General features: G+C 40.6%; 1 long non-coding RNA gene across 1 annotated transcript in view; it reads right to left on the reverse strand.

Moving 5' to 3' along the window:
- Positions 1-2,080: 2,080 nt before the first annotated feature.
- Positions 2,081-27,722, reverse strand: part of LOC309889683 — a 28,712-nt gene continuing 3,070 nt past the window's right edge. Inside the window, exons 2-3 of the long non-coding RNA XR_014319286.1 lie at positions 18,524-18,597; positions 2,081-2,215 (exon numbers count right to left, since the gene is read on the reverse strand). This is a non-coding gene — a long non-coding RNA (uncharacterized lncRNA). The remainder of the gene's footprint in view (positions 2,216-18,523; positions 18,598-27,722) is intronic.

The following is a 27,722-nucleotide window of genomic DNA, read 5'->3' on the forward strand; positions in this document are numbered from 1 at the left end:
GGCAATATCCCCTCTTATCTGCAGGTCTTAAGCTGATGATAGGTAATAGTATCCAGCAGAAGATGGCAGGACATTTAAAGTGAGGTTTCTAATTAGGAGATTAATGCATGGAATGCATTAATCATCCCAAGCTAGGAACCATGACTATAGACAAGGACTAAATGGAAGAATATGACCGGTTCAATATTCACTTAATCTGTGTGTTCACAGACAATACCTATGCTCCCCCTAATGTTGATTCACAGTTGTACTTTCTTTTTTTGTGTCGAGGACTTGGACTTTCTCCTTTAGTAGTTTAGACTGTGACAACCCCCCCGTTTTAGCCACCCCAATTTAATGAAAGTCCACAAGCAAGGAATTGATGTTGGTGTCTTTTCAAAAACAAACAAACAAACAAACAACAACAACAACAACAACAAAAAACACACACACACAAAAAAAAACACTAAGGTTGTGATTAAACAATTTACATACTGAGCAAACTCCAGAGATGACACCCTTTAGGAAACCAACTGATTGATGTCTGTATTAGCCCAGATCTGGCATCTATATGCAAAGCTACACTTGTGTTGCCATATTCCCAATGTCTCTGGACTTAGTCAGGTGTACATGGGGACATTTCCTTTGTGCTGGGAATGTGTTGTGTTGTAGTGTCCTCTATGGAAAGCCGTGAGGCAGAATAATAAATTTGTGTATGATTTCTGTCTGCATCCTCACTGGAATGCATGTGGTAGTTACTATATTGTGCCCTGAATCAGGCATCACACATACTTGTCCTTTGCAGAGCTGGGAGAGAGCCAACTGGCTAACTAACTGTGGATAGGAACCAAGGTCTCTTTTCCTGCTTCATTCATGCAATCAAGATTCCAACCTGAATTTGAGGATACAGGGAAATCCAGGGAAACATCAGGAAATTTTCTTTGAGATGGTGCAAATATCTGAAACATCTAGGGAGCTTCAACAACAGGGAAAAAAAAAATGAACAGAAAAGGGGTGGGAACGTGGGTATCATAACTAAAAGTATGTCCCAAGGCAACCTCTCTTGCTCACTAGGTAGCAATGTCCAGTTGTGACTGTGAAGTCCCATAAATTCAGTATGCAGGTGCTTAAACCTTCACCTTAGACTTCCACTGTCTGCATTCTTACTGCTTACACAAAGCAGAGTTTATGTTAATGCCCAAATACCTAAAAAAAAAAAAAAAAAAAAAAAAAGGAAAAGGAAAGAAAAAAAAAAAGAAAAAAAAAAAAAGAAAAGAAAAGTGTAGTGATCAGTATCCATCATCTTTCCAACTGCCTTGTCACTACATCAATTAATACAATTGAGCAAAAAATGTCACAAGCCCGGTGGAAAAACCTTTACACAGCCTTTCAGAGGGAAGTTTACTTCCAGCTTTTTTCCCTTGCATTAGCTCCTGTCATCCACAAAACAACAGAACCCAGTGGTGTCAATTATATTTGATTGACTGAGTAAAGCACACACACAAATAAGCGAAAACAATGGACACAAAAATCTATATATGACTCCCCTTGTCAGTGAGAATGCCTGTCTTCTCCATTTTCATGCTGCACGGTGTCCTGCTGCTACAGGCTTAAATGTTTCCTTCAGCCCCCAAACTATCACCAATTAAGTTAGCAGGGTCTTCAAAGGTGTCAAATGACTCCCTGGGCAATTGGCTGTAACTGCTGTTCAATAAATGAGGTCTAATTTATCAGTTTAACTTCACTTTTAAAAACCTAATGTCTCCTGGTACCGTGTGCCATTTGCCCAGTGTGTGAAGAGATGCCTGCCACATCGCATTTTGAAAGTTGTGTGAGCTCTTGTTAGCAATCATACATTTCGTCCATCACACCTTTTCTCTCCTTTTGAAAGATGCATTTGAATAAAATATACTTGAGTGGTATGGACTTGTGTACACAATACCTCAGTAAGATATCCCTATAAAAACAAATACAATGAATGAAACACAGCTTGGAGCTGGCTTTGGTGTGAGAAGGTTTGAACACCTCAGAACAGAGCCCCTTATTACTTTTTGCAATCCTTTTACTTTGACCCTTCGTGGAAACACAGTAGAAATGAACTTACCGGGGCTTTTTTAAGTGTTGGAGATCCAGCAAATCTGTGGCCAGATTGGATACAGGACATGCTCTCTCAGTGGATGCATCCACTCTTCACAAAACTAGGTGTAGGGTAGCATTGCAGCCTGCTGTCAGCACTCTAAGAGCATCAGGCAGACACAGACACAAAAGGTCAGAAAGGCTGGATACAAATTTAGGAGGTCATGATTTAAATATACAGGGAATAAAACTGTGCTTCAAGAAAAAAAACAGAATGCAATATATTTATAACTAAAACTTAATTGTTTTATCCCATAATGTACTTAATCTAGTTAGTGTGTGTCCTGGAAAGCAAGTGCATGGAATGGAGAGATGTGGAAAGGTGAGGGTGGAAAAAAAACCCACAGAATTAGTGGACATAAACTCATGTTACAGTGTTACAGCACTTTTTTGTCACTTTAAGGTACAATATGCTTTTAATACAGATGAAGTTTATGCTAGGAATGAAGCTATTGTTTTCACATAAATTAAGATTAATATACAACAGTAGTAATGGAAATTCTTGGTATAACATTCACACATGGCAGCCTTAGCTGCATATTTGAGTAATGTTGAAGAGCTACTTCAATGTTTTGAATTTTTTTAATGCTAATAGTGAGACGCTCTGTGAGGCAAAGACTTCCCCATGTAAGCTTCTGTTTCAATGCAATTTTTTTCCTTTCCTACCCAATACAGGATTTGAAATCTAATGAATGTCTTTTTCTTGCACTGCAAATACACACACACACACACGCCCCACACCACTGGTCATACTATAGGTAGTGGATTAGTGTATTTTTCATGTAACTTTCTTAATTGGCCTGTCTTTGTTTTGATCCAAAGATTTCAGCATCACACCTAGTCTTAACCTGAAATCTTCTTCTTAAATAACTGCAGAACCTTAATTTAAATTTGAGGTTGTTGATATTACTCACATTTACCTGGTACACAGGAAATATTTTAGACTCCAAAGTTAGAAACAGCACAAGTAACAGTCTGGCAGATGCCAAGGACACTGAATTTCCACTTTCAGAAAGAAGACACCATTGGAAAAGAGCTCTGAAAGACCTCTCCAAACAAGATCATTGAGGGTCAGGGTGACAGTGAAAGAACAGGAAGTGAGTTACAAGATTTACAACAATTACAAATCCACATATAAGGAACTGTCCTCTTAGAGAACAAGAACACTCTTCACCTTGAGTACACATTGAAGTAACACAGGTAGAGGGAAATGACCTTGTAATATATTTTTTGTCCCTGAACATCTTTCTCAACACCTGCAGACTTTTTTATGTTTAACAGACACCAAAATTTTATGTTTCATACATCCCCATGCAGTCTCAGCAAGTTTTTGTCAGTGTTTTACAGTATTTCTGGTTTATTATATCATCGTTTGTTTGCCTTCTCATACATGATTGAGGACTATATTGTGATCAATGATTGCTGCTCTTCCCCTCCCTCTCTCATTTTCAAGTACAAAGCTGGTCACTCAAAGCGGAGATTTTTACCAGTGCCTATGCTATTAATCTAGCACTTTTTATGATTAAGTCCATTTTGGTTCTGGTACTGTAACATCATGCTTGTTTGGCTACTCCTTTAGGACGCTTGGAGCCCCTTCTACTGACAGCTTTTCTTCGCTCTGCACCTGAGACAATTGTCATAAATGCACTTCTGCACTTTTTGTGCAAAGATTGCTGAGTACATAACTGCCCACTCAGACACTTTGTAACATGGTAACAGGTATTTAACCTCATATTCAAAAGAACCTGCTGTCACCTCATTTTTATCCTGTTACCTACTAGCTTCACAATTCTTATATTAATCTCTACTTTAAGTGATAATTTTCCATGTTAGAGTGTATTTTTTTTTTTTTTTTTTTTTTTATTGGACTCCAGGAAACTCTGTTTTTCTCCACAAGATCAGTTACTGAGGAAATGTACTGAACCTTGTAAGATTAAGTTGCTTCAATCACTTGTTTTCTGTTAGCTATGAGCTGTTTACCAACGTGTAAAGTTGAGTACAGTATCACAGTTTTCTTATGAGCCTTTCTGCCTGACTCGTGACCTCATGTACTGGAGCTTTCACAATCGCCACTCCTATTTTAAACTCACATTGAACTCAAAGAGTTAAATGCAGATTTGAGTTTTACTTCTATACTGGATAGGATCACCTCCCTCAGTGTCACGTTGTATCGTGTGCATACTTCCATTCTAAACTTTGTTCTCAGTCAGAAGGAATAAGAAGGAAGCAAAATCCTCCTTAGCTTCACTGCATGGTAACTTCCTGGGTAGAGTGGAATGCAGCTGCCCCAAGAGGTTATCTCTGCAGAAGGAAATGTGACCCTCAGGTATCTAAAACAGGCAAATGTAGTGCTTTCAGTACGAAGGCAGTGATAGAACAGATTCTGGATTTAGTTACAAGCAAGCATGGAAGTTTTAAGCCCTGTGCTATATGAATTTACCCTGTTAAGGATGTGGAAAATGTGACTTTGTAAGTATAATCAGAATAAATAATCATACGTTTTTATACATTGCATTGTTTGGATTAAAGTTGTTAATAAGCACACACAAGGACTTATCCAAATTACATGACCTTTCTGACAAGCTCCTACAACTTGACTTCCACCCCCCTATGTAATAAAGCCCTGCTTTTCCTGCAGTGCGCTACTGAACTTCTCTTTGATAGTTTTAAGAGCCAAGTGAACTCTCTTTTTTCCTATTAGTCCCACATTCTGTTACCAGTTGTGGTTCTGGCAATCCTTATCATATGAGTATTGGTATGACCCCAATTCTGCTGGTAGTATCATGAAAGATACTTTTTTTTTTTTTTTCTTTTTCCAGTAGACACTTGCATACCGGTCGTGCTGTGGACTATTGCCCTCTGGAGTTCGAAGCTGGGATGAGCGTTTTCTCAACATGCAATGTCTTTCCCGAGCAGGCAGAAGACTTGTCACTTTTAGTCTCTCTGTTTCCTTCCGGAGTTTTCAACAGAGCAGGAATTTTTCTGGCTTTCAGTCAGCTTGCCTTCTTTGGCCTGCTGGTATAGAGAGCACTGAAATATTTTTCCTTGAAAATGCACTTTTTGCTTTAGGGCCAAGCCAGCAATGCTGCTAATCTTGGTTCATTACATTACTAATGCTTATCTTGACTTTAGAACAAAGTTTCAAAGAAGCTTAGAAGTCTTTAGCGTTTCTGGGCATCAGCATTTTCTTGTTCCCACACATTACCATTAATTATGGAAATTAATGTTCCAGATCTAACAGCCATCACAGAAAAAAAAAAAAAAAAAAAAAAAAAAAAAAAAAAAAAAGATGAAAAGCTCAGCTAACATATTTTGCAGCAAGTTTTTAAAAAAGTACCACAGGAAATCAAGTTGAAAATAAGCAATGGTCCCTGTGGTTCTATTGTCTTCTGTGGGAATTTGGCTGTTGAGAGCCACTTTAAAAATAAAAAAGAAAAAGAAAGGAAGGAAGGAAGGAAGGAAGGAAGGAAGGAAGGAAGGAAGGAAGGAAGGGAGGGAGGGAGGGAGGGAGGGAGGGAGGGAGGGAAGGAAGGAGCGAAGGAAGGAAGGAAGGAAGGAAGGAAGGAAGGAAGGAGGGAGGGAAGGAAGGAGCGAAGGAAGGAAGGAAGGAAAGAGAGAAAGAAAGAGAGAAAGAGAGAAAGAGAGAAAGAGAGAAAGAGAGAAAGAGAGAAAGAGAGAAAGAAAGAGAAAGAGAGAGAAAGAGAGAAAGAGAAAGAAAGAGAGAAAGAGAGAAAGAGAGAAAGAGAAAGAGAGAAAGAAAGAGAGAAAGAAAGAGAGAAAGAGAGAAAGAGAAAGAGAGAAAGAAAGAGAGAAAGAAAGAGAGAAAGAAAGAGAGAAAGAGAAAGAAAGAGAGAAAGAAGGAAAGAAGGAAAGAAGGAAAGAAGGAAAGAAGGAAAGAAGGAAAGAAGGAAAGAAAGAAGGAAAGAAGGAAAGAAAGAAAGAAGGAAAGAAAGGAAAGAAAGAAAGAAAGAAAGAAAGAAAGAAAGAAAGAAAGAAAGAAAGAAAGAAAGAAAGAAAGAAAGAAAGAAAGAAAGAAAGAAAGAGAGAAAGAAAGAGAGAAAGAAAGAGAGAAAGAAAGAGAGAAAGAAAGAGAGAAAGAAGGAAAGAAGGAAAGAAGGAAAGAAAGAAGGAAAGAAGGAAAGAAGGAAAGAAGGAAAGAAGGAAAGAAGGAAAGAAGGAAAGAAAGAAGGAAAGAAAGAAGGAAAGAAAGAAGGAAAGAAAGAAAGAAAGAAAGAAAGAAAGAAAGAAAGAAAGAAAGAAAGAAAGAAAGAAAGAAAGAAAGAAAGAAAGAAAGAAAGAAAGAAAGAGAGAAAGAAAGAGAGAAAGAAGGAAAGAAGGAAAGAAGGAAAGAAGGAAAGAAGGAAAGAAGGAAAGAAGGAAAGAAAGAAAGAAAGAAAGAAAGAAAGAAAGAAAGAAAGAAAGAAAGAAAGAAAGAAAGAAAGAAAGAAAGAAAGAAAGAAAGAAAGAAAGAAAGAAAGAAAGTTAGTTCACAAAACTTAATTGGTAAAAGCTCTGTTCTAGATATAAAATCAAAAAAGAGTGGGATTTTAGTTACATATACATTCCAGTGAAAAAGGGAAGAAACTCATGAAATGGAAGGAAAAGAAAACAAAGATAGCAGAGTTTATCCCACTGCTTACACCCTACCCCTTTGGCTGCTTCAGGGTTTTGCAGGGACTACGGAGGATCAGTTTGCCTCATAGGAAAATTCCCTTTCTGAACTGCCACCTGCAATGGATGTGCCTCTGAAACCAATGGAATATTAAATCCTATACACATTTCTCAATGAAATGTGCATATCTGTGGTGTGTGCATTAGGTTAAGCAGCAGTATAGTAATGAAAGACATACTCTTTTGCCATATTTTTGTTGTGCTGAATTTAGTGTAAATTAAACTGAGTACAGACACAGACTGATAACTGAAACTTTTATCAAGGCAAGCTAAACTTCTAAAAACCCTGAAACTTTCTGCTTGAAAATACTGATGGATCCTGGTTTAGTAAAATTTCCTATGGCTTGTGCAATCATGCCCTCAAGGTATGTGTAATATTTGTCTGTATATAACTCCATTTGTTTGTCTGTCATAATATCATTTGAACTCTTGATTACATGGAGCTGTAGGAGGTGAAACGGTCCAAGAGAGAGTGAAACTCCATAAGGTTTCATGAAAATAATTGCCAAAGATGAGCACAGGACCTATAGATAATCTGACAGAAGACATGGCTGTGCCAGACATTCTTGGCTATGAAGCATGTTAGCCAGGAAGCACAAATCCACAGGAAACCAGACTCTTCCAGTTCCAGTGATTACTGAACTACCTATTGTTAAGTAAGGTTTCTGTAGGAAATGTTACCCCTGGCCCATGTTTAGAAACATACTCTGAATATTTGCAATTTAGTTAACCTGATTTAACTGCCCTCCCAGACCATGAGGTAGCCTCTACCTCCTTCCTTTATTGGATCTAGGTACCAGAACTGATCTGGATTTGTCTTGGTTTTGTAGGGTTGGTGGGCAGTGAAATTAGGCAATGCTGTCAGAGGTCTGAAGGAGTGCAGGCATGGGGGAAGCTAAATCTCTCGACATCTTCTTTTGGGGGAACAATGCAGGTGGCAGTCCTACTGCCATGGGCATCTGCAAGGAGCTCCAATGAGTCGAATGGACCATTCTCAACCGGAGAGGTCAGCGCTTAGATGTGTCAATGGCATTGGAAAATCATTCCCTTAAATCCCTGATAAGGAATATTTCACTTGACGAGAACAACATAATATAATCCTTGCTCTGCTGTAGCTTCTGAATAAAATGCAGGCAGGCAGTGTTGTTAGTACAGTTCCTAATGAAGATATACAGAGCTCTATTTTTGGAGAGTCTATAACAGGCCTAGTGACAGCCAATGGAGATTTATACTGCAGGATGTCCTCAGATATCTACTGATTTCTCTCCCACAAAGGTATCCCACCATCCCACAGACTTTGTTCTGATGCATCTCAGGAGAGAAGGTTGCTTATTAACTGGTCTAGTGTGAAGTATTAACTGATGGCCTTGCATTACATTTTGTCATGCATTAAGCTTTATATAGTCACTTAAAAAATCAAATCCATGCCCATTTATTCTGAATTCTTAATAGTTATTTTAGCAACAGTAATAGGGCATTTCTTGGCTTACGACCAAAAAAATTAGATTTTAAAGAAGCTGAAATACTAATCAATGATCCTTTAGGCTATTTTTTTTTTTTTTTACTATATTAAAAAAAAGTTCTGCAAATGCTTGAATCCCCCGAAGTCTGTGGAAAAAAATGAAATCTTCTTCTCCCAGACCACAGTGTGTTGAAATAAATTAGTATAATGATTTATGTTTACGGTTTTAGTCAATTCTGATAGAGATTATAGAGACAAAATGACAAACTGCCTTAGCGGTAAACTTAAATCATGTCAGCCAATCTTTAGTTTTTCCTTACTCTAATTGCTCCTCTTGTTCATTTATCTTCCTAGGCAATCTTTAGAAGAAATACTAGTTCAATCAGTGCATGTGCAAACCACCAGAGATAAAAAGTTTAGCCTAATTTGTCTCACTAAATTGTAATGCCTCTAGTAAACAAATCTTAGCTTGAAAGGAAACCAAGAAAATCTAAATAAACATCCTCTACAAAATGTTTCTCTCTTGCTTGCTACACATTGTATTGGCAATGTTTATAAACTTTGCATTTTTATGCAAACAAACAAAAAAGTAATATACAACATACTATTAAAGCCACCTGGGATAGTTGCTTTTACCAGTTCATGATAGCTTTTAAGCACAAGTAATCTGGTGTTATTACAGTAAAGTGATGCAAATAATTAAATGTCAGAATAAAATACTGTATTACAGAAATTGTGCAGTAGTTAATCAAAAGAGATGACTGAGTTTCTCTTTCTGTGCCTTTGAAGCCAATACAGTTTTGCAGCTTTCAGCATGCAGAATTTCTTAACTTAGTATAGCTTTATTGCAGTTAATCTTATCTTCCTCTCACTCAAGTGAACAGTTTTGCCACTCACTAGGAGAGAAGTAGGTTCAATCCATTAAGCTGTGCTTCCACAAATGTATTTTTTTTTTCTAGCTGAAATACATGTCACAAAAAAAGCATGCAAGTGTGTCAATCTTTGCAGAGCAGAGACATAAGACTATGAACCATCACTGGATTAAAAGCATCCCTGCTATAAATTAATTCAGACCATTCATTTTATTTCTGGGAAACTAAGGTTCCTGGATACAGACTCTGCTAAAAAAATCCACAGCTCTAATTCTCCAGCAACATGCAGTGGCTCATTTAAGAAAAATATTTTAATGGCTCTGATTTTGTTGCCTCTCTAAAGCCAGAGTGCTATCAATGGGAGAAATCTCATTAAAGGGAATTTTGACCATATAAGGCTTTCAGGATCCAGACTTTCTGGGCATCTGAGATTAAAATCTGATCTGCGTAGCTAGGTTTTCTAAATACATGTGTGTGTCATTACTCATATAACTAATCCCAGCAACTTGAATCAGACCATATATGTGAGTAAATGAGCATTTATTTTCAAAAGCTTTTGGGATTGGGCCCTAACCCTTCCCCCCCCCCCCCCCCCCCCCCGCCCCTTTTTTATTATTATTATTTTTATTTTCTTTCCTTTTTTTTTTTCTTTCTTTTTTTTTTCTTTTTTTTTTTTTTTCTTTTTCTTCAAATCATCAGGATCCCATCAGATTTTATGTCTAGCAATTTTTGTTATGTATCACTGCATAAAGCTTTGTCCTGTGGCTCATTCTCTACAGGGAGGAGAGACATTTTTAAACACAAAATTACAGCAGTATCTATAATAAGGTCATTGGCTGAGATGTCTTGTTATTAGACAACATGCTTGCCAAATACATATGCACTGGGTGGAAAATATGCTTTCTTTCTAATTAAGAAATTAGAAAGTAAAGATAAAAGTAGAGCATCTCCATTTCTGGACAAGAGAGACATAACTCATGTCAGATGCTGGAATTCTTATCACTTTCTCATTATGCACATTTATCATGGTCATTCATCTACTTATCAGGTCTGGATGATGGTACAAACATCAAAAAAAAAGCACAAATAGTCATAAGGCCTCTAAAGGAGCATGGCTTTGGGCCTGACCTTTGAAAATATATCAAAAATTCATCATGTTCTGACTCAGACAGCAAAAATTAAAACTTTAAAGGTTAAAGACAAACTTAATGTGTGTGCATATATGTGTGTGTGTGTGTGTGTATATATATATATATATATATATATACATATATAAAGCCTCTATTGTCATTATATGCTTTTAATGGTCTGTGTCTCTTTTTAGCTGTCCTACATTTCTCATTGCTCTGCGTAGGGAACCAGACTCTCAATTGTTTTAAATCGCTTCAGTTCCCTACTAGAGCTAGACACAATTGTGCCAATTTACACAAATTAAGGATCCAGCACATGCTCATTTCTGAAAAAGTGCTGGCCAGGTCTGCATTCTCTTGTTCTAGGGCTTTAAATGGACCACACAATGCTCTTATGTACTGTTTCTGTACCTCTGGGAGCATCATGATTACACAGTGAGAAATCAGAAGGTCCTCTTCAACATTACTAGAAGCACAGTAGGTTTTTGTTTGTTTGTTTGTTTGTTTGTTTGTTTTTCCTGTATGTTATAGGATCTTCACAAAGAGGCTTGTAGCCTGACTACATGGATGACCAGAAAAAATAGTTTCTCTCTAGTTACTTTGTCAACAGATTGGGTTCCATAAACCAGAATTATATCCTCCAAGAGAATTTAACTCCATTCCCAAAGCACTTTGGCAGGCTGACAGCTCTTCTTTCTAAGGGTGGTGGTGGTCAGAAAAGCAATATAGAGAGCATAATTAGCCTGTGCTACACTGCCCAGATTGGAAATACCACTCTGAGACCTGTTGGTTGCTGCTCCTGCAAACTTGTGCAAAGCAGAGCAAGGGGTTGAAATCTGGCAAGCTGATGTCCTTGCATCTGTCTGATATCATTTGACCAGCCCTTGGTGAAAATCAGATGTGGGTGAGAGCAGCCTGCTCCATTAGCATTTGAAGTGCAGGGAGGATAATGTGTGGACGAAAAGACTGCCCACCATCCCTGGTGGTGCTCCTCACATCAGCTCAAGGTCTTAACATGGGAGCTGGCAGCCAAGGGAGGGTGCCAGATATGGGTGGTTAGCATGGGCACCCAGGACCTTTCTAATGCCTTGCTTCTGGGTGCATATGTACAAGTGTATCTGAATGAGAAATTAAAAATAGAACACTGTCCAAGGGTCTCTCTTCCTATGAATTTAAACAAATACAAGCAAGGGACTTGACTTACATCCCAGTCTCTCTTTTCAGTACAAACAAGGACACACAGTGGTTATGAGACCTCAGACATGTCATTTTAGCTTTCTAGGCGTGAACTACAGGGAATTGAATAGGGTGTTGAAAACAGTCTGGCAAACATAGCTTTTCATGATCTGCTTGGTAAGAGATTTCAACTTTATAAAATAATGGGTAATCTAAATCGTATGATGAACAGTTGGCTTTAAAAATGTGCCTGCCTATGAGCACTTCCAGCTTTTCCTGCAACTGCCAAATATATGCCATATCACCTGATGTCTATGTCACACCTTCACAGAATGACATCAGCATATTTATAATGAGCACCTGGAAAACCATATGGAGCTCACAGATGCTCAGACAAAGGGAGGCAGGATCTCAGCATGCCTTAAGCACTGGTTTAAGTCCCAGGTGCTGCAGAAATACATGTGTTCTGGCTGCTTTAATGGCAAGCAGTCTCCAGAGGGTGGATTGTTCCATATTTGCCTGTGTGGGACAGCAAAAGCAAGCACTCATCAAGTTATGTGGTAGCTGAGCCATGAGAAAGAAACACAGGATTTAAATGACTCAAGCAATGCAGGGACATCTTTTCCTTTTTCTGCCCCACTTCTCAAGCAAGAACGTGTTTTGGAAGTAAATGACCTGTGACAGGGCAGGACAGGAGTCCTTCTGCCAAGACACCCAAACTGGGTGGGAGCATGGTCTGTCCTGCAGTGCAGATGGCAAAGCAGCCCTGCTCTCTGCAGGGATGTCCCAAAAGCAACATGGCCAGTAGTTCCAACAGGAACAGTGTCACTGGGAGCTCCAGCTTAGATTTGTGCCACTCTGACAGAGTGTCCCTAAGACCCAATGTCACACCAGACGTACAGCCGTGGTTCCCTATTAGACCCAAGAAGGGCCATTAAAGGGTATGGGACATCCAGCCCGTAACAAAGAGCTGGGAATGAAACCGTAAACATGAAGAAAGGAAGGTGGCAGAGCAGTAGTCTTGGAAATCACCAGCAAAGGGTAGGGACATTCCTTTCCCACTGATCAGAGAGATCCTCAGGATGGGACTTGTCAGCCTCTCCAGCTCAACAACGCAGCCTGGCAAGGACTGCCCTCATGACAGAGGCCATGTTAGGCCTCTTAAACTTTTAAAATGCAGACCCCTTTTTTTTTCCTGAGACTCACAACAAAAGTGTACATGACAATAGCCACATTTTCACCATGGCTATGCCTGACTTTAGAACCATGATGCAACTGCAATGCTGCATAAAATAAGCATCAAAGGCCTACCTTATGGTAAGGCTATCAGTTATGAGGAAACATGCACCACAAAAAGCTGTGCAGAAGAAAAGCACTTTATTACTGATCTCTGGAGCCATGCAGCCCATTGTTCCCATTTTCAGTGAACCCTTGCTGAGGCTCTGAAAGGATTTACAACTTTAGCACAGGATAATCAATTCAAATAATGAAACATAGCTCTGAAGCTATCCAAACAAAAACAAACCAACAGTCACAAAGAGAAAATGTGCATTCAAAAGCCATATGCTGAAGTTAGAACTAGATAAAGTAATGTCATTGCACCACCAGACGCAAAGTTAAAATAGAAAGGCAGAAGAGAGGCTACTAATGTACACCACAAGAGCAGATTAATACTGGAAGACAACAGGCTAAACATCACTCTTTCAGTGATCCTTTATGTTACTGATCCTTTATGTTACTGATCCTTTTATGTTACTTCAAGTACATTTGTGTATGATGAGCCTGAAGCCCAGATTAGGGAAACAAACAAACAAACAAACAGAAACAACACTCTTACACAGGTGAAATTATAATATAGCAGTAGGTATTCCTCTTTCCCTGAATCTGTTGTGTTTTGGTTACATTGCCAGATCGTTTCATACTCAATTTATGGCATTCTGCAGAAAGCACTGTGAACAAGTTAACGTAAAGGTCCGATAAATTACACACAGATTATTCTGAGGATGCTTAATGAAGAAAGTATGCTTTAAAGTTTAATTCACATAAGTTTTTATAAAGCAAAACTTATGCTCCCAAATTTAAATGGGTCTTTCAAGCCCCAGAATGAAAAATGCAGTGTTATATAATGGCATGATCCAATTCACGGGTTGAAGACCTTCTGATATGAAATATGAAACCTTTTATGAATCTCAAATCAAAAATTCTGGATTCACTTACTGCTATATTTGCACTGCTGCAAGACATAGGCTAAATTTTTACAGTTTTCTGTTCCTAGAAGTTTTACCTTTCTTGAAGATCAGCTCTCAGGATAATCTAACCTGTAGTTAAGAAGTTAATCTTATAATTAATAAATTATAAAATGAAGAGAGTGAAAACAGCCTTGTAACAAACATATTTCATAGATATTCAGAACACATCAACTGAAATAATGTTGCTTTGTACAGCAGTTAGACCAACTGTAGAAGATGTACATAGTGAGAAAAGGTTCACAATTGTGCTAGGAAGAGTGTTGGCAACATTTAATCAATCAACCAAATAACAAGATCTGTTTGAGTATGAAATTTTAAACATACAGAATTAACACCTAGAGATTGCTACAGGAATATATAAAACATAGAATTTAAAAATAAATGCTCTCTTGGTCAGTGACGGAAGCCCTCAGTTGTTGAGGGCTGCAAAATGGCATAAGCATTACAGACAAAGCATGATGGGGCAATAGATCACAGTAATAACATTTGCAATAAACAATAACAGAACAAAGCAGACATCTATAAAAATCCCATGAGGAATTTGCCTTATCCATAATTTTCTTTACATTTGAGAAACTGTGTCAGGAAAGGCCATTACAGCCAATGGCACCAATTAATTTCTGCAACTTTTAATGACATCTTTCTGGGTAAAAACCTCAGATAATACTCCAAGCACATGATTGATAGAGGTCTGTGTTTGATTTGTACCAGACTGTTGATTTTTTTAGTATTTTTAAAGAGTCCCAGTGCAGCCAATCAAGCTATCAACATGAAATACTCAGATCTTCTCTTGTAAAGTACAAGAAAACAGAAAGACAATGGGACTTTCTTAGTAGGGTTGACAGACTATTGGTGATTTTATTTCAGTAGCTCTCTGGATGATGGATTACATGAATTTTTATTCCAAAGGAAAATGATAGCTGAAAAGAAATCTTTGATTTCATTCCATTCTGGATGTTATTTTACCCTTAAAAAGACTGTTGAAATGCAGAAGAAATAAAAATAATTGATTCTGAAGCGTGAAACATAACAATATACTGACATATTTGATTTTCTGGTCTTCAGCTAACCAACAGGTTTCAAGGATATTATAAAATTATGTCTGGGATTTCCTCATACATAAGCCTTTGGAGGATACAGAAGATAGAAACATGATTTTTTGTTTGTTTTGTTTTTGTTTTTGTTTTGTTTTCCAAAATACTTTAGTAACATCATTCTCTCATACTTTGAGATAATTGGTAAAATTAAACAGAGACTGAAAATAGATGTAGGTGGCTCTTCTTTGCTGATCTAGTGAGCCTAGGAGAACACATTTTGTCATCCCTACCTCTGTAGCAGTAAAAAAAATAAATAGATAAATAAATAAATGTATGTATATCCCTTAGTGAAACCAGGCAAAATCTTGTATTTGTGGATGCATCCCACAGTGCAGCTGACCACATGGGCAGTCAAGTTTCTGCTTCTGTGTTTGTGGGGCTTTAGGGGGGATGCCTGGATGTCACGGCTTCTGGTACAACCGGTACTACATTGGGGTCTGTTTTGTGTAGCTACCTGCTTAGCATGGCACCACTGCAATTGCCTTGCACCCTTTTCAGGCATAGCTGGCCAGGCCTACAGGCAGACAAAAGAAATGAGAAACAGTCCTGTGACCTCTGTGTGCACTGGCATGGCCATATGAGGGTGGGGAATGGGTGGGGGGAAGCAGCCATGCAGCTAAAAATCATATGAACATATGAAATTGCCCCTAGAAATTAGAGTCCCAGCTTACGAGCCTTTGGTGGGAGCTTGGGTATATGAACTGCACAAATGCCCAGGCACTTCCTAAGTTTATGCAGCAACCTAATTCTATAATCATGAAATCAAATGAAATTCTGAGATTTGTGGCCTTATCATTTGATGATTGCTAACTGTAAGCATATAAGCAATGGAGAATATATCTTACATATGCACTGCTTTGAAGGTCTCCAACATTCTATATACTTGATTTATTTGGAGTGTTTTCTGAATGCTAAAAAGCTGTGTAGTACTTACTATAAATAAGAAGAAATGTGCCATCTAAATTTGATCTTCTAATGAGAAGCAAATAACAGATCACAGTAATGATCCTCAGTGCATTGTATTTCTCAAAATTAGTACTGCTGCCCTGTGAAGAATTATTTTATTCACCTCTCACTGCTGATGAAGAACCCGATCTGCAGGTACAAATAAGCTGTTTAGCTAAATGCTCTCAGTTGGAGTGCCAGCATGGCCTATATAAGCACATGGAAATGGGCTAATCCCAGCCAATTTAATAGGTTAGTGGGGACTAGAACTGTGAATCCTATGAAACCAATGTATTTAATTCCCTCCAAGTTTTGATTACATGTATAAGAATTACTTCTTTTTAGAAGACATCTTTTACATGATACTCATTTTAGTCAGTATTCCAAAGTTCTTACAAATGAAAGTACCTTTCCCCAAAAACTAATCCTCTTTTCATGTGCTGGTTCATTAAAGAAACAAACAAACACCCCACAACAAAACTTGTCCATCCCTGCCTCCCTGCCTTAAAAAAAACTTAAGTCATCCATCCACAAACAAGCAAATATTTCCATATTTGCCCTGTACAACAGATTTTTCTATGACATTGTTGTGGTTAATTCTTTGTTCATTAAAGGAAATCCTTATTATAAGTAAGTTATCTCTACAGGGGTCACATCTACTATCACTGCCTACCACATAACTATACAAGGTATATATAAGGTATACACAGTAGGTATAGCTAAATAGCTATAGCTATCATATAACTATGATTACACTAAAGGTTAAAATTTTTCTCTCACAATATGTATTCCTCAAGAATATTCAAGTTCTCATCTCAGGCATGGCTCCTCCTAATTCCCTATTTCTGTCTTTTTGGAGAATAATTATCAAAGTAAAATGCTATCTGTTGTTCTATATGTCAGATATGACAAAATTTAAAGACTAGGAGTATTTAAAAATAAAATGTTTACTTTTATTGGCAGAGCTACACAAAAGAATAACTCAGTAGCTGCAGTGCAGGTATTAATTATTGTGTAATGATCAGGAAAGAGACTCTGGAAAAATGTTGCCAGATTTTGGATACAAGCATCCTATTTTTCTCTGCCACTGCTTTTGCGAGCTACTGGAAATACTCAAACTAAAAAGTGAATTGTGTCATGGATGACCCAAGAAAGCACGCGTTTGTTTTGTGAAAAGACGGGTGTTTTATCCCAGAGCCTAATTCAGTAGATTTATCTGCTACAATTACAGCGCTTTGATCACTCCAGAATAGGTGGTGTAGTGCGGGGTGTAGCTGTCCTTTTCCAATTCACTCTCCTTATCAGGATACATGTCTGTTGATTTGTGGGAAGCTGGCTGTTTTTCGTTCCTGACAAACTCCAGTGATTAAAATGTAGTGGCTTGCTCTTGTTCCCCTGATAAAGGTGACAGCTGCAGAGTTTCCAGTGTTAGTGGATATGGTCCATGCAGATTGCTTTTTAATGAAAGCAATATATTATCTTACCTAGAGACCCTGCAGCCTTACCTTGTTAATGTATTCTGGCTTGGCACCACATTCATCTATAAATTAGTTGTATTAAACATGCTTCTTACTATTTATCCAGTCTCTAAAGAGTTTTTTCTTTTTTTTTTTTTTCTTTTTTTTCTTTTTTTTTCCCAGTTTGTTTGTAACTTTGCTTCACACCTCCACGAGCAACATCATGTGTGAAATGAACAATGGTGTAGATTTCTCATAAAGTATCTAGTATTAAATAATATAGTCACAGACACCTCCACACTCGATGACTTGATAATCCTTCACATTTCGCCATTAAAATACACACTGAGGGATGTGGAATTAACAACACTTGATTATACAAGTTATATCTGCAAAGGTTTTCCCCTTCACTGCAACTTTACAATCAAAATGATATATGTAACAGAATCAAACAAAACAAAGATTAACCTAAACAGTCAAAGTTGCGTTTCATTTTTGTAGCCATGTCTCTTTTAAATTGTCTGAAATAAAGCAGATTGAAAATTCCTGTTGCATGGTATCCTTTAACAAAAGCGTGCAGGTCTCTGGAACACTCAAATGCCAAATTCATTATCACTATGAATGGTCTGTTCTTCAGATACAAGCAGTGCATTCCCTGTCAATAATTTACACTATTTCCACCTACTTTCATTTTGGACTAACTTTCAGAAAAGGACTGAAATATCATTTAGGGACCAACTTCTGTTTTTCTTTCACAAGAAGTATTTTTCTAGCAAAAGGTAAATATTTTAACTCAATAGCTCTCATAAAAGATACATGAAAAAATGGAGGTTTAATTACTTTCCTATATTTTATTCCTAAAAAATAATGAGAATTTAGTACTTTGGTATAGATCAAAGGTGATTATTACATTATCTTTAAAAATCTCCCATATATAACATAGTCAAAAAAAAAAAGAAAAAAAAAAAAAAGGAAAGAAAAAAAAAAAAAAAAAGAAACATTTCAATAATCTACAAATGTACATATGGGAGCTATTAACTACTGTGAAAATGTTTTATAGATCTTAATAATTAAATGTGATGTGTATTAATAATTAAATAATGTTGTTTTCAGTAGAAGGTGTTCTGCATTTTGGACTTGAAATATTGGAATTTAACTCCCTTAGAGTGCCTGCGTGTCTCTGCTCCATTTGTATCTTTGTTAACAATGCCTGTACAGCAGGAGAGATAAATAAGGGATTAGTAATAGATGAAAGGAAAGCCTTTGGTTTATACACACTGTGAATGCTGCCTCTGCAGTTAATTTTTTGAATTTTTACTTTTTGGCAGAAAGATAACAAAATACCATACCTGTTTCTTATTTCCTCCATCTAAATTAGAATCCTGTTTGTCTTATATCTTCCTTGGAAATGCTCTTTGGGTGCCTAGAAATAATAATAACAATAATAACAATAATAATAACAACAACAATAACAGTAACAATAAAGTAAGAATACTCCTGGATTTTTCTGAGCAGCCTTTCTGATGTTAAAGAATTAAGTTATTTCATTTTCCGTCTTTCCATCTTTGCTTTGAAAATTTTGAAGTCACCCAGACCTGTGAGGTTTTCTTGTTCTGAGGAAATAGCTCATCATCTTCTGGCCAAATACCTCACACCCAGTGAGTGTGTAAAAGCAGAGATAAAGGCAGGGGAAAAAAAAAAAAAAAAAAAAAAAAAAAAAAAAAAAAGTAAAACTATAGTTGTGCGTAGGGACTGCACATGGGACATGGGGCTGCTGGTCTCTTAACCCGGAAATACCAGTTCACAGCTAAGGTGGGAGCTGCACTTTCTCATGCTCCCTTTTCTCTGGCAAAGTTTGTTTCTAAAAATAGGTTCACTTTTTCTCCCCAACAAGTATGTAAAGTGCATTAAAGGTATAAGCACACCTTATACCAAAGCTGCACTAAACGGTCTGCATGCCCCTCAAAGCTCTTTGAAATCAGCAAACCGGCCCCAGCTTCCCAAGTTATTTCAGACTCATGTACTTGCTCCCTGTCAGGAGAGGTAATTTCATTTTTCCTTTATATTTATTTTCTTTATATTAATGCAAATTCCCAATTACATCATGCTGACATATCTGTATGTTACACAGATCATATTTATACTAAGTACTTGAGGTCATAATTAGAGACTGAAGACTTCAGCTCATAAATTAATATAGTGGGTGAATTTTTGTCTTGTAGAGAAGCCAATTTGATTTTTTCTGTTGCCAGGAACAGAACTGTGAAGTCAGAGGTACAAAACTGAACAGCACCAATTTGGCAGAGTGTTTATGCCTCTGTAAGAACACGGGAAGGCTGCCTGCATGTACTGCATCCATCATCATACAACAGCTGGGGACTCGGGATGATTATATGAATGGCTGTCTGTTTCAGCAGAAATAGGGAGAGTTCATAGTAAACCATATATTTCACAGGTCTAAAGTATATTTTATTTTATTATACTTTATTTCAGTAAGTGCTTTCTTTTAGTGTTTTTCCCAGATAAAAACCTAATTTAACAGTCATTAAAGAGCTTTTAAAATTATGCATACCATGAAATGCTAAATCTGATAACAATGTAGAAAGAGATCGATCGGAGTACTGCTCCCTCATCTCACTAGGAGATATTAAGAACCACGATAAAGATATTTTTCTACACTCAGCCTTTGTCATGTATTCACAGTGCCTTGACCACTCAGCATGTGTGCCATCCCCTTTTTCTTGCACCAGCCCAAAGTGTCCAAATCCCACAAAAATTTCCAAGTTCCCCCAGTCTGCATCTGCTGGTGGGGAAATGTGACAGCCACACTGTCCCTGTGCTCAGTCCCAATACGGCTGGGAAGGTGAGGAGGAAATGCGGTGCAGCAAAGACAGAGGATATGACTCCACCATCAGGAGAGAGAAGGGAAAAGTACAAAGGCTCAAAAGGAAAAAAGAAATTTTCATTTTGTGCTCATTAATCATGTAGACAACTGTACAGATCCACAAACATATGCAAGCAAACCCACAGAGTGCTGATTGCAGCATTTGTTCTTTACATATAACCAACCGTTGCTTTCCAAATTGGTTCCTCTGATATGTTTCTCCATAAATAATGCTTAAAACACACATTACATACACTCTATGGGTTGTTCTCCAGTGTCATTTTTTTGGGGTACATCACTGTTGCACAAAGATATTGTGATTGACAAAATAACACACTGATATAAAACAAACAGAAATTCCATCTCATAAATCACAATAGAAAGTAAAAAGAGATTATCAAACAACTAAATAATGCAGCCCACAGCAAAACATGCCACTAAATCATACAAACCAGGGTAAATTAGATAACACTGTCCATATACAATTACACTGTTTGGCTCCCATGACAGCCTTTAAATGTGACGTGTTATTTGACATGTATGCAATTAGGGCTTAAAATCAATTTTTTTCTATTCCATTTAAAATAAAAAATGTCCTGTTTCCAAATCAAATGTTAACTTTTTAGTCAAGATGTACAAGAAGTAGTATCAGGTTAGCAGCACCTCAGCAGTGTAATGCAAGCCAGTAAGGGATGGTTTTCTGAGTTAATGTGGAGGACCAGGTCCCCAGGAATAATTATTACTGCACATTATTTATACTCAAATATTATTCCTATTATTATTGTCAGAAGACTTCTTGTAAAACCAAGATCCAGCAAGAAGCAGCAGCACTAATGCACAAAGATAGAGGTGACACAGTGAACACCAAGGCAGACTTGGATCTCCAGGTAGATGTGCACTATAACAGGGACCTAGCACCTCCAGCCCATTGTCCCATGCGAATGTGGTGGGAGGAACACCTCAGCACGGCGCTGAGACATGAACAGGGAGGAGGCACAGTAATGATATGATGCTTCGAGGTGGTGAGAGCTGTGTAACTATTCTGCCCCTGCTCAGCAGGAAGCCAGGAGCAGCCGTGCATCCTTGCCCAGCTGATGGAAGCAGCGACTGCTTGTGGTGAAAGCTTACCGAAGGTCCATAGAAATGTGCTCAGTGCTGTAGCATCACTGGATGATAACTGCTAGCCCAAGCACCAGCCTTTTCATGCTTTTGGCTACCCATGTGCAGGCATGGACATCAGACAGCTTCAAGGCTCTCAGCCGGCGTTGGGGTTGCACAAGATCACGGAGGTGTGCAAGTGCCCTCACACTGGCCTGATGTTTGGTCCCAGGCAAGCCCAGCTTGGTGCTACCCTGTGAAGCCTTCACAGAGCCATATATGCTGCTTAGCTGTAGAAATGACAGGTTGCTTTTATTTCAAATTATCAAATTGTTGCCCATTTTCCACACCTTTTGTACATGTTTCCTCTTGACTATTTTTTAAAAACAACATGAAGGAAAATTATGTTCTCCTTTATGCATAAAAACTCTAAATCAGTATTAAAATTAGAGTATAATTTAGTGCTCTAATCTCTTTATTCCCCCCTCAGTCTGTCTTCCTGTCCAGACACTTAAATATATCTATATACACACACATATATATATATATATAAATGGTGATGTACTTTACAATTTCTACACAAATTCTTGTCAGATCATCATAAAAAATGCCCATTTGAGGACTCAAACATTTCATTTTCTTCCTTAAGGTCCTCATAGACAAGCTGTTGAGCACGAGCTTAACCTGGCTGCTACGGTAAAAGATAACAAAAAATGTTTTTACAAATAACATTTTACAAATACCCTCCTTCTTAACAATAAGAAGAGGGGCAAGGAGAATCTCCATCCTTTACTGGACGCAGGGGGGAACATGACTACTGAAGATAAGGGAAAGGCTGAGGTTCTTAACGCCTTCTTTACATCTGTCTTTACTAACCAGACCACTTATCCTCAGGGTACTCGGCCTCCCAACATGGAAGTCGTGGATGGGGAGCAGAAGAAACCCCCCACAGTTCAGGTGGAAACAGAGACCTGCTGCTCCATCTGGACAGTCACAAGTCCATGATGCCAAATGGGATCCACCAGAAGGTTCTGAAGGAGTTGGTGTATGTGATTGCTGGGCTGCTCTCCATCATCTGTCATCAGTCATGGTCATCCAGAGAGATCCCAGATGACTGCAGACTTGCTAATGAGACACCCATCTATAAGAAGGGTTGTAGGGAGGACCTGGGGAACTACGGGCCTGTCAGAAAAGAGCAGTCAGGCATTGGAACAGGTTGCCAAGGAAGTGGTGGAGTCACTGTCCTTGGGAGTGTTCAAGGAAAGGCTGGACGTGGTGCTTAGGGACATGGTTTAGTGGGTGACAGTGGTGGTAGGGTGATGATTGGACCAGTTGATCTTGGAGGTCGCTTCCAACCTTAACGATTCAGTGATTCTATGTCTCACTGAGATGGGCTGAGAACTGTATGAATGGCCCAGAGGGTCAGAGGGTGGCATAAAGTCTAGTTGGAACCAGTAACAGTGTACCCCAGGGGTCCAGTACCAGCTCAAATCCTGTTTAACATCTCCATTAACAACCCGGACAATGAGACAGACTGCACCCTCAGCAACATTGCTGATGACACAAAACTAGGAGGTGTGGCTGATATGCCAGAGAGCGGTGCTGCCATCCAAAATGACCTCAACAGGCTGGAGAAATTGGCTGACGGGAATCTCATGCAGATCATCAAGGGGACATACAGCATCCTGCACTTTGGGAGGAAAAAACAGTGTAGGTGGAGGGGGAGCCAGCAGGAAAGCAGCTCTGCAGGAAAGGACCTGGCATCCTCGTGGACGTCAAGGTGAAAATGAGACAGCAACATGCCCTTTCCCCAAGAAGGACAATGGTAACCTGGGCTGTATTAGGAGCAGAGTTGCCATCAGGCAGAGAGAAGTGATCCTGCCCCTCTACTCAACTCCGTTGAGGCTACACCAGAAGTGCTGGGTCCAGTTCTCGCCTCCCTAATATGACAGGAGCATGGACATCCTGGGGAGAGCCCAGGGGAAGGACCATGGATACGATGAAGGGACTGGAGAATCTCTTCTGTGAGGAAAGGCTGAGAGTAGGAGCTGTTCAGCCTGGAGAAGAGAAGGCACAGGGTAGTCTTACCAATGTGTATAAATACCTGAAGGGAGGGCAAAGGATGGAGCCAGGCTCTTCTCAGGAGTGCCCAATGCCAGGACAAGAGGCACTGGACACAGACTGGACACAGGAGGCTCTCTCTGAACACCAGGAGTGCTGTTTTGCTGTGCAGGTGAGAAACACTGGCACAGGCTGCCCAGAATTGTTTTTGAGCCTCCCTCCCTTGGGGACCTCCAAAATCTGCCTAGACACAGTCCTGGGCACCCTGCTCTTGATGGCCCTGCTGGACCAGGGGCTAGAGCAGTGCCTCTCAAGGTCCCTGCCAGCCTCAGCCCTTCTGTGATTCTAAAAAAGTGTATTTTTATTGTACTGTTCTTTTTCCTTCTGTTTCTGTCTTCTGCCTAAATTAAACTAGAGTCGAAGGGGGAAGGGGCTAAAACCAGGCGCGCCGGTGAAGACCTAAGGGATGGTACGCTAGAATCAGAGGGGCTGTGTGCCAGTGGGGTCCTTTGGTCAGATCCACAAGGTGCTGAGTGTAAGGAGACGCACCTGAAGTGCTTCTACACGAACGCACACAGTATGAGGAATAAAATGGATGAGCTAGAAGTCCTGGCCCAGTCCCGCAACTACGACATCATCGGCATAAGCGAAACCTGGTGGGATGAGTCCTGTGACTGGGGTGTTGCGATAGATGGCTACAGGCTCTTCAGGAGGGACAGGCAGGGTAGGTGAGGTGGTGGGATGGCGATGTATGTGAAGCAGGGGCTGGACTGTGTGGAACTTCAGGTCGGCGATGGCAAAGTTGAGAGCCTCTGGGTAAGGATCAAGGGACGAACGAATAAAGGGGATGTCGTTGTGGGAGTCTATTACAGACCGCCTGGCCAGGACGATAGCGCCGATAAATTATTCTTTACAGAACTAAGAGAGGCCTCGAGATTAACTCCCCTTGTCCTTATGGGGGACTTCAACTTGCCGGACGTTAACTGGGAGTGCCACACGGCTGACACGAGCAAGTCCAGGAGGTTCATGAAGCACCTAGATGATAACTTCTTGGTGCAGGTGCTAACGGAGCCAACTAGGAAAGGTGCCCTCCTAGACCTGTTGCTAGAAAACAGAGAGGGTCTGGTGGGAGATGTGGTGACTGGTGGCCGCCTCGGTCATAGCGACCATGAAGTGGTTGAGTTCAAAATTTATGGTGACAGAAGGAAAAGTGCCACCAAAACCTCATCCCTAGATATGGGGAAAGCGGACTTCAGGCTGCTCAGGGAACTAGTCAGTAAGGTCCCCTGGGAAACTGCTCTTGAAGGCCTCGATGTCCACCAGTGCTGGTCACTCTTTAAGCGATGCCTCCTAGAAGCACAAGATAAGGCGATTCCAAAATATCGCAAGTCAGGCAGGCGGGGCAGGAGGCCGGCGTGGCTGACCAGGAATGTTCTAATGGAGATTAGGCGGAAACAGAGAGTGTTTCGCTACTGGAAGGAGGGACAGGTGTCATGGAAAGAATACAGGGATGCTGTTCGTGTTTGTAGGGAGAAAGTTCGAGTGGCCAAAGCACAGCTAGAGTTGAAGCTGGCTGTGTCTGTGAGAGAAAATAAAAAGTTTTTTTTTAGATATGTAAATGGAAAAAGGAGAACTAAAGAATACATAGGGCCGCTCCTTGATAGGGAAGGTCTCCTCACAGACGATGACGTAGGCAAAGCAGAGACGCTTAACACCTTCTTTGCCTCTGTCTTCAATGCCGATGATGGGCTTTGGGACCCAGGGTGCCCTGAGCTGGAGGACCGGGACGGTGGGGATGACAAACTCCCAACTGACCCTGAAGGTGTGCGGGATTTGCTACTCCACCTGGATCCCTACAAGTCCATGGGTCCGGATGGGATTCATCCCCGGGTGCTGAAAGAGCTGGCGGATGTCATCGCGGAACCTCTATCAATTATTTTTCAACGATCCTGGGAATTTGGAGAGGTCCCGGTAGACTGGAAGCTGGCATATGTTGTGCCAATTTTCAAGAAGGGTCAGAAAGAAGACCCTAGCAATTACAGGCCTGTCAGTCTCACGTCAGTGCCTGGTAAAATCATGGAGAAGTTGGTTCTCGGACTTATTGAGGCGCACCTGGGGGACAAAGCAGTCATTGGTCCCAGCCAGCATGGGTTTGTGAAGGGTAGGTCCTGCCTAACTAACCTGATTTCCTTTTATGATAAGATCACCCGTATGGTGGACCAAGGGAAACCAGCTGATGTGATTTTTTCGGACTTCAGCAAGGCTTTTGACACGGTTTCCCATAGGATCCTACTGGACAAAATGTCCACCATACAGCTAAATAAAAACATCATACGATGGGTGAGCAATTGGCTAACGGGCAGGGCCCAAAGGGTTATGGTAAATGGAGCTGCGTCAGGCTGGCGGGCGGTCACCAGTGGGGTCCCTCAAGGCTCCATTTTAGGGCCGGTACTTTTCAATATTTTTATAAACGATCTGGATGTAGGAATAGAAGGTATTTTGAGGAAGTTTGCTGATGACACCAAACTTGGAGGAGTTGTGGACTCGAATGAGGGTGGAAAGGCCTTGCAGAGGGATCTGGATAGGTTGGAGAGCTGGGCGATCACCAACCGCATGAAGTTCAATAAGAGCAAGTGCCGGGTCCTGCACCTGGGACGGGGAAACCCTGGCTGCACGTACAGACTGGGCGATGAGACGCTGGAGAGCAGCCTAGAAGAGAGGGATCTGGGGGTCGTGGTAGACAGCAAGTTGAATATGAGCCAGCAGTGTGCCCTGGCAGCCAGGAGGGCCAATCGTATCCTGGGGTGCATCAAGCACGGCATCGCTAGTAGGTCAAGGGAGGTGATTGTCCCGCTCTACTCTGCGCTGGTGCGGCCTCACCTCGAGTACTGTGTGCAGTTCTGGGCACCACAGTATAAAAAGGACATGAAACTGTTGGAAAGTGTCCAGAGGAGGGCTACGAAGATGGTGAAAGGCCTGGAGGGGAAGACGTACGAGGAACGGCTGAGGTCACTGGGCCTGTTCAGCCTGGAGAAGAGGAGGCTGAGGGGAGACCTCATCACAGTCTACAACTTCCTCGTAAGGGGTTGTCAAGAGGCAGGAGACCTTTTCTCCATTAACACTAGTGACAGGACCTGCGGGAACGGGGTTAAGCTGAGGCAGGGGAAATTTAGGCTGGACGTCAGGAGGGGGTTCTTCACAGAGAGGGTGGTTGCACACTGGAACAGGCTCCCCAGGGAAGTGGTCACTGCACCGAGCCTGTCTGAATTTAAGAAGAGATTGGACTGTGAACTTAGGCACATGGTCTGAACTTTTGGGTAGACCTGTGCGGTGTCAAGAGTTGGACTTGATGATCCTTAAGGGTCCCTTCCAACTCAGGATATTCTATGATTCTAAATTGTAGGCTGGTGCAGCATAGATTGGTTGTCTTTTATGCTGAGGTACATGATTCTTGCTTAACAAACACTGTTGGAATAAATGTGAATCATACATGACAATTCTTCACTCTTACTCCTGTAGAGAACATGAGCCCTCAGGAAACAGTATTTACTGAAACAAACCTTTCTGCAGCGATAGCTGCCAACACAGTTACACTTTGCGACTTTACACAGGGTCTCACAAGCAGGTTCCATCATGAGCATTTCTGTGCACTACCCCATCACCATCCGTGCTGCGTCGTTGGCTCAGGCACAGAGATAAGACAAAATCTGATGATGGGTGAGTGCTACATCAGTTCTTCACAATCTGTTCTTTAATCCTATATGTGACTCAAAACTGAAGCCTTCTTAGTGAAAACTCATTCCATACTTGTAATGAGTTTCATACAGTGCACTTGATACACCGGGAAAATAAGCTGGAAAATTCTCACTTTGCGGACTGTGGCTGCTGCCTCATGAGAGGTGCAAATGTGTGCTGCTCACAGTTACTTCCACAGAAAGTCAAATAATACTGAGAGCATGCCATGCTTTGTGGCTGATTCTCCTGAAAATGAAGGTAACAATGTGCTCTGACCAGATTTCTCTTTTCTTTAGAAGCCTGCCCATGCCCAAAACACCCATGCCCACGCTGGTGCCTCAGCGAGGGGGGTGCAAACACCCGGACCTGCACTGGGTGGTGAGGGGGAAGAGCGTTTTCTCGGGTTGCCCCTCGCAGGAAAAGGGGTCTGGAGCAGGTAACAGCAAAAGACAGTGCTGCCCACCCTCCCTAGAGCCGCTGCTGGGCATTAATTAAATTCAGGCTCTCATTCCCCGAGAGGCAACAGGGTCCTGGTTTCCTCCCTCCCCTCCGGCAGCGCCGGTGCCGCACGGCAAGGCAAGAGCCCCCTCTGCTGCTCTTCTACAGGAAACGAGTTTCCTGAGAAAAACAGGCTTTTTCGGCAGCCGCCGGCGCACTTGGGCTCAGCCGTGTTTGTTTTTTGGGGGAACATTAAAGCCCAGCATCCCTCCTGCTGCAGGGATGCCGAGAAGGTTTGGCCGCCCCTCTCCCCCAGGGGCGATGCGACCACC

The sequence above is a fragment of the Aythya marila genome (genome assembly GCF_965140915.1).
Source record: "Aythya marila genome assembly, chromosome: Z".
Lineage (NCBI taxonomy): Eukaryota > Metazoa > Chordata > Aves > Anseriformes > Anatidae > Aythya > Aythya marila.